The sequence below is a fragment of the Brachyhypopomus gauderio genome, chromosome 5 (assembly GCF_052324685.1).
Source record: "Brachyhypopomus gauderio isolate BG-103 chromosome 5, BGAUD_0.2, whole genome shotgun sequence".
NCBI lineage: Eukaryota > Metazoa > Chordata > Actinopteri > Gymnotiformes > Hypopomidae > Brachyhypopomus > Brachyhypopomus gauderio.
Window position 1 is genome coordinate 29,864,852 of NC_135215.1, and position 6,230 is coordinate 29,871,081.

At 40.0% G+C, this 6,230-nt stretch overlaps 2 non-coding genes across 2 annotated transcripts; both read right to left on the reverse strand.

Moving 5' to 3' along the window:
- Positions 1-450: 450 nt before the first annotated feature.
- On the reverse strand, positions 451-569 carry LOC143515901 (5S ribosomal RNA). The gene has a single exon (XR_013131459.1). It is a non-coding gene; the product is annotated as a 5S ribosomal RNA (ribosomal RNA).
- A 115-nt stretch (positions 570-684) lies between these two features.
- LOC143515993 (5S ribosomal RNA) lies at positions 685-803 on the reverse strand. The gene has a single exon (XR_013131547.1). It is a non-coding gene; the product is annotated as a 5S ribosomal RNA (ribosomal RNA).
- Positions 804-6,230: the final 5,427 nt, after the last annotated feature.

Genomic DNA, 6,230 nt, shown 5'->3' on the forward strand with positions numbered 1-6,230 from the left:
GGTCTTTTGGGCAGGGACGGTGTCCCTTGATTATATCTATGTTCACTGCAACGGAGAGATGAAATAATTCTGGCAACTTGGGACTATGAACGGAGTGTTTAAACGGTAAAAATAATAATAATAATAATAATAACGAAAATGTGGAGTACATGTACATTGTTTTTTTTCTTCTACATGGTGTTGCTGGTTCTCGCGAGAGTTTCGTTTTCGTGTTCTCATGTTTTTGGACGGCAGCCAGATGAGTCGGCGATTCCCCAGTCGTGTAATTCGTGAGCCAGCGTCGCCAATCAGTCATGTAGTGTGAAAGCCACAACAACTGAAAGACTCGCGATTACAGCACAACCAGTCATGTAGTGTGAACGGCACAAAAACCTGACAACTGAAAAGTTGTGTAGTGTGAACCTGGCATAAGCTTGCAAATTGAATGAAAATTGCAAGTCAACTATAAAAGGCTTACAGCACCTGGTATTCCCAGGCAGTCTCCCATCCAAGTACTAACCAGGCCCAAACCTGCTTGGCTTCCGAGGTCAGATGAGATCGGGCGTTATCAGGCTGGTGTGGCCATAAGCCGTAAAACTTAGCAAATACTACCTATTTATAACGAGTGAAAAATCTGAACAACAGAAAGGGCTAGTTTTTACACAGAACACATTTAAGCTTGCAAATTGTAAGTCAACTATAAAAGGCTTACAGCACCTGGTATTGCCAGGCGGTATCCCATCCAAGTACTAACCAGGCCCAAACCTGCTGGGCTTCCGAGGTCAGATGAGATCGGGCGTTATCAGGCTGGTGTGGCCGTAAGCCGCAAAAAGTTAGCAAATACTACCTATTTATAACGAGTGCAAAGTCTGAACAACAGAAAGGGCTAGTTTTTACACAGAACACATTTAAGCTTGCAAATTGAATGTAAATTGCAAGTCAACTATAAAAGGCTTACAGAACCTGGTATTCCCAGGCGGTCTCCCATCCAAGTACTAACCAGGCCCAAACCTGTTTTGTAACTTCGCGCGCGCGCCTCAGCGCGATGGACAAAGTCGTGTTTGCCGGGTTCATACACCTTTACAAGGTGGAATTAAAGCACTTGTAGGCCTACGTCACTTTAAAGGTCCATTTCAATATTTCCCAGCACGTTAAACTTAATTAAGTTAAATATTTATACATATACTCGAAATGAATCGAAATAATTTGCTTTTTTATCACATTAATGGTTGTTTATTTTCAAAACGCCCAATCTTAACGTCTTCACGTTCTCTCATGTTTCGTCCTGGAATTACAAGAGGCTCGTATTTGTTAACATATCGTTTCGGACAACACTGCAAAGCCATATTTACGTTTGATGCCTGATGTGTATACGGTCTCTGTTCAGGTAAAAATGTTCTTTCACCGGTTTTGCAGGGGTTTTTTATTCTCCACTGCCACCTATCATTTCGGAGAACACTGTCAATATTAATTAATCAATATTCGATTGCTAAACTCAAAAGCAGTTTTTGTGAATGACCAGAAAATTGATATTCTGTGTCTAAAGCTGGGCGTACACTGTACGATATTTTAAATCGTGTACTCAGCTCCAGCTCAAACTGTACGACTAAATCGCAGGGTTTAAAAGTTCACAGCTCACGATTCATATACTCACACTATACGACCCGACGCTCTCATGCGATCTCACGAGGAGCGATTTGAATTTCAAACATGTTTGATATTCTTGCGACGCTGCGATTTCTGATCGGGAGTTGGTCGTGAGGTGTGAATCGCTCCTCGTTTACCTGTGTAAACTATACGATGCACGACACGCGATTGAGCCGAAACTCGGCCCGATCGCAAAAATAGTCGCACGAGTGAAAAATCGGCTGAAAATGGGCCAAAAATCGCACAGTGTACGCCCAGCTTAACTGAAACGTGGATTCAATCTGGTGATTATTTATCTCTAAACGAAGCCACTACTGTGGGATATAGTTATATACATAGACCTAGATTGTCAGGCAGAGGAGGAGGAATATGTATAATCTATCGTGATTGTTTAGAAATTCATCAGAAATACCTAGATATCTCAAACTCATTTGAGATGCAGTCTATTAATGTAATTAGTCCATCTGAAAATAAAAGTAAATTTTCCCTAACTAATGTATACAGACCACCAGGGCCTTACTCGGATTTCTTAAACGATTTCACCGATTTTGCAGCAAATTTAGCAGTATGTAGTGACAAAATAATAATGGTTGGAGACTTTAACATACATTTTGATAATGCGGAGGATCCACTGACAAGGGCTTTTACTTCTATATTGAACTCTGTCGGCATTATACAAAACATAGTAGGACCTACACATTATCGAAATCATACCCTAGATCTAATCTTAATGCTGGCTATCGATGTAGATAATATAAATATACTTCCGCAAACCGTAGCAATCTCTGATCACTATTTAGTCCAATTCGATCTTCACCTTAACATAAATACCCGCCCGTCTCCTCGGCAGTGTATAAAGCGCTCGATAAATTCATCAACAGCAACACAGTTTATTGAAGCCCTCCCTGATTTAACTGCTTTAGCTCATTCGCTATCCGATCCAGGAGTTAGATAGTCTAACCGACTGCTTAGAGAATACCTGCACATCAGCACTAGATAAAGTAGCTCCACTCAAATATAAAAAGGCTAGATCCAAAAAGCTCGCCCCGTGGTACACTGACCAAACTAGAAACTTAAAACAAATAGCACGCAAATTAGAGCGGAAACGGCGATCTACTAAGTTGGAAGTATTCCACTGTGCCTGGAAGGATAGCATTATTGAGTACAAACAGGCTCTCACTAAAGCAAGCTCAACGTACTTAGCCTCACTGATAGAGAAAAATAAAAACAATCCTAGATTTCTTTTTAATACTATTTCTAAACTTACAAAAAATCAAGCAGGCGCAGAACCTCAGATTCCAGTAAACCTCACTAGTAATGTATTTATAGATTTCTTTGATAATAAAATAAAGAATATTAGACAAAATATAAAACCTTTTATTAGCAATAAAACTGGTATGTCATCTGGTTTGGTTGATATTGATTTAAATTACATACCGGGAGAAAAACTTCTCCTTCTGCTTTTCATCCACTCCCACAATCAGAATTAGAGAAAATAATTTCTTCCTTAAATTGTACTACCTGCACACTAGACTCAGTTAAAAGAGGTATTACCAGCTGTAACTGAACCTCTTCTAACTATAGTTAACTCATCCATTACAATAGGTCACATGCCCAAATCATGTAAATTAGCAGTTATTAAACCTCTGATCAAGAAACCAAATCTTGATCCGACTGTCCTATCTAATTATAGACCCATTTCAAACACATCATTTATATCTAAGATCATAGAAAAAGCTGTTGCCCAGCAATTATGCCTATATCTGCATAGGAATCACATATTTGAAAAGTTCCAATCTGGCTTTAGGCCCCATCACAGTACTGAAACAGCATTAATCAAAGTAATAAATGATCTCCTCCTTGCTTCAGATCAAGGCTATGTATCACTGTTAGTGCTTCTCGATCTTAGTGCAGCTTTTGACACAATTGATCATAGGATCTTGCTAAAGCGGTTAGAATGCTGGGTTGGAGTCTCAGGCACAGCCCTTTCATGGTTTTACTCTTACTTGACAAATCGCCATCAGTTTGTAGAGCTCAATAATATTCCAACCAAACGTACAATAGTTAAATATGGGGTCCCGCAAGGCTCCATCTTAGGACCACTATTCTTTACATTATATATGCTACCATTGGGCACAGTTATAAACAAACATGGTGTCAATTTTCACTGTTATGCAGATGACACTCAACTTTACATATCAGCCAAACCTGATGACAAACTCAGTTTAGGAAAAATTGAGGCCTGTGTAAGAGATATTAAATGCTGGATGTCTCTAAACTTCCTCCAACTAAATGAGGACAAAACAGAAGTTCTCCTTGTGGGCCCTAAGGCCGCAAGACAAAAAATTCCAGATCTAATGCTTAGTCTTGCAGACTACCCCATTACACCTGGCACAGTAGCCAAAAACAGGCGTCATACTCGACTCTGGCGTCAAATGAATCCTATCATTTGATAAATACATAGATAATACTACTAGGATAGCTTTTCTACATCTCCGCAACATTGCCAAATTAAGAAATGCATTATCACAGGATGATGCAGAAAAATTGGTGCATGCCTTTGTTAGCTCTAGATTAGACTACTGCAATGCACTACTGTCAGGATGTTCAAATAGGAATCTAAATAAACTTCAAATAGTTCAAAATGCCGCAGCCAGAGTTCTGACCAGAACTAGAAAATTTCAGCATATTAGACCAGTCCTATGTCTTAGACCAGTGGATGGATGCCATTGTCTCAGAATGCCCCCAAGCCTATGTTACCTTCTGGTTCTGCCTTTTTAGCTAGGCTGTAATAGTTTAACTTCATGCCAGAGTTGCTGCCACACTCCAGAAATGTGTTTAATTTAATCTGTCCTGTATATGTCCTCATACAGAGCTAATTTTCCCTGTTTTATTCTTTCCACATGGCTGCCCGCCTGCTCGAGGAAAAATGAGATGAGGAGGCACAAGCAATTCATCCAGTGCCAGCCACCTACTGCCTGACCGGATAAGCCTACACCATGATGGACATTACGATATCTTTTCCTTTTCTTTATTTCTTTAAATTGTTGTTGTTGTCATGGTGACCGATGTTGGTCAGAGGAGGATGGGTTCCCCCCCTGAGTCTTGGTTCCTTTCAAGGTTTCTTCCTCATGCAAAAAAATTAGGGAGTTTTTCCTTGCCACTCGCCCTTGGCTTGCTCACTGGGGGCTAGGACTCGGCACTTGTAAAGCTGCTTTGTGACAACAACTGTTGTAAAAAGCGCTATATAAATAAAATTTGATTGATTGATTGATTGATAGATTGTGTGTCTAAGTCTTGTGCTTAGAGCAGCCTTAAATTTGTGTTGAGAGCAGCATTTAGTCACAGACTGGAACAATGGTTTTCACTCTGTGGCAGCACTGTGACTGTCTCCAATGTAAATTTTGAATTTGATTTCAGTTGACCCCAATTTCAATCTCTTCAGCCAAGGTGAACATGCATTGCTGACACTAACAAAGCCTGAAAATTAAATGTTTTCAGAGCCTCATTATCTGTGGGAGCATTTATCTCCTACACATTTTTACATAATATCTTGTTACAAAGTTTGCATTTGCTTCCCTGGCAGGACAATGCAGAAAACAGCATGACTATAGTACCTTCCTTGTGACCGATTGGGTTTCGTTTCTACTCTTGCTTTCTTGAGCATTCTCTGCCAACATTAGGTCTGCTCCTGTGTCGGACACTGCCAACGTCTTAAAGTAATTTAAATCTGACACACAACACACCATTCTGGGTATTACTTCAATTTATTAGGTAACTTCATAAAGACTCCATGTAATATGCCTAAAATGGTGAATGTGTAACCCGGGCAGATTGAAAATAAATATATTTCAAACCCAATTTGGTGGAGAAATGTTTACTTTGTGGGTGTCAGTCCCGCCTCCCTCCTGTCGGTCATGTCTTCTGTGTTTGTGTCTTTTATTTTGAAATTCCTAGTTGTGTCAGACTTCACTCCCCTGTTTCTTCCACTTGAGAAATATCAGTAAACTGAGATCTATGGTTTCAACAGCAGATCTAGAGATGCTGATCCATGCGTTTATTTCATCTCGCATAGACTACTGTAATGCCTTGTTTTCATCTCTCAGTGTATCAGCTCGTGGTCGTTTACAGATAATTCAAAACGCTGCAGCGAGGTTACTGACCAAGTCAAGCAGACGGTCTCACATAACACCCATTTTAAAATCCTTACACTGGCTTCCTGTAGAATTCAGGATCCAGTTCAAGATTTTAACTTTAACATACAGAGCACTACACAACACAGCTCCTGTGTATGTCGCTGACCTGCTCCACCCCTACACTTCATCACGATTACTCAGGTCAAACAACCTGAGTTTACTGTCTGTGCCACGCTCATGTCTAAAGACTCGTGGAGACCGAGCATTTAAGGTGGTTGCTCCAAAACTGTGGAACACACTTTCTCCACATTTAAGATCAGCTGACACTGTAGATACTTTTAAAAAACAGCTAAAGACTTTCCTTTTTACGCAGGCATTTAGTTAGTGGTGGAGGTTGCAGCCGTTGACCTTGTACACTGTATTTTATTTCTGTTTTATAGTGTGTGTTTTTGTGTCTTTGATTTATTT